Below are 1,779 nucleotides of genomic sequence, written 5' to 3'. Positions count from 1 at the left end.
CTCTGCCGGCAGCCGGGCACAGTACAGGATGCCCGGAGATCGGGGAGGGGGGCCTGCTAGAACAGCCCGAGTGCCCGTAGATGACAGACGAGAACATCAGGATGAATTATTAAGCTGTTGCTGCTGCTGCTGCTAAGTTGCTTCAGTCCTGTCCGACTCTGTGCAACTCCATAGACGGCAGCCCACCAGGCTCCCCCGTCCCTGGGATTCTCCAGGCAAGAATACTGGAGTGGGTTGCCATTTCCTTCTCCAATGCATGAAAGTGAAAGGTGAAAGTGAAGTCGCTCAATCTTGTCTGACTCTTCGCGACCCCTTGGACTGCAGCCTACCAGGCTCCTCCGTCCATGGGATTTTCCAGGCAAGAGTACTGGAGTGGGGTGCCATTACCTTCTCCGATTATTAAGCTGGGTCTATGTTAATATAATGGAGAAGGAAATGGCAACTCACTCCAGTGTTTTTGCCTGGAGAATCTCAGGGACGGCAGAACCTGGTGGGCTGCTGTCTATGGGGTCGCACAGAGTTCGACACGACTGAAGCGACTTAGCAGCAGCAGCAGCATGTTAATATAAATGATAATTATTCCTTACAGACATGCATCTCTGTCTGTGTGTGTGTTAGTCCCTCAGCTGTGTCTGACTTTTTGAGACCCCCCTCCCACATTGCAGGCAGATTCTTTACTATCTGAGTCACTAGGGAAACCACATCTTTGTCTATTTGTATATATTGATCAGTGGATTGATAGACACAACTTAGGTGGGCATACACAGGTCAGGACAAACAAAAATTTCCTCACACTGTCCGCTGAAAAGCCAAGAAACAAACACTCCCTTCTAGCAATGAACACATTCAGATCTATGCTATTGTTTTTGAAATCATATTTGCTAATAAAAACAAACCATATTCCTTGGATGAATAGTTCATTCTAGGGTTGGAGCAGGAAATATACAGATTTGTAGATTCTTATAGTTCCAGAAAGTGAGGAAGTATTAATTCAACAGAACAGCTACACACACACAAACACACACACACGTATAGAGGAGATTATGTCAAAAGAAAACAGAAGTCAACTAAAAGCATTCCCAAGGGCCCAAACTGGAACATTTTGAGCAATAGGATAAAGTTGTACTCACTATATCCTGGGATACAAAGTAAATATCCAAGAGTTCATACTGATTTAAATAAAAAATGGGACTTTCCTGGTGGTCCAGTTGTTAAGATTCTGCTCTCCCAGTGCAGGGGACACAGTTTGATCCCCGGTCAGGTAACTAAGATCCCACATGCTGCATGGTGTAGCCAAAATAAATAAATAAATGTATAAAGGATTAGCTATATAAACAAATTGGAGGACAGTACAAATCTCCCATGGAGAGGAATTCCTGATAATTCATGTGGATATCAGCAAGCAAGGAGATGGAGCATAACTCTCCACTCTTCAAAGGTTGTGCATAGTGATTCTTCCAAAACAATGCATTTTTTGACATGATATAAGCATAACTTTACACTGGAGAAACCTAATCTAAGTAGCTGGACAAACAACACTAACATCCTAGTATTAAGTCATTTCAGACTTGTAGCCTTGAAATGAAATGATGAGAATGGTGGATGGTACATCTACCATATTTCTCAAAACAACAAATAAATAAAAATCCAACAAACAGGGGCTTCCAGGTGGCTTAGTGGTAAAGAATTTGCCTGCCAATGTTCTGTCCCTAGTCCAGGAAGATCCTACATGCCGCAGAGCAACTAAGCTCATGGGCCACAGCTACTGAAGTCTGAATG

Source organism: Cervus canadensis, chromosome 31 (genome assembly GCF_019320065.1).
Source record: "Cervus canadensis isolate Bull #8, Minnesota chromosome 31, ASM1932006v1, whole genome shotgun sequence".
NCBI classification, from domain to species: Eukaryota; Metazoa; Chordata; class Mammalia; order Artiodactyla; family Cervidae; genus Cervus; species Cervus canadensis.
The sequence above is the reverse complement of the archived record's forward strand: the minus strand, read 5'-3'. Positions refer to the sequence as shown.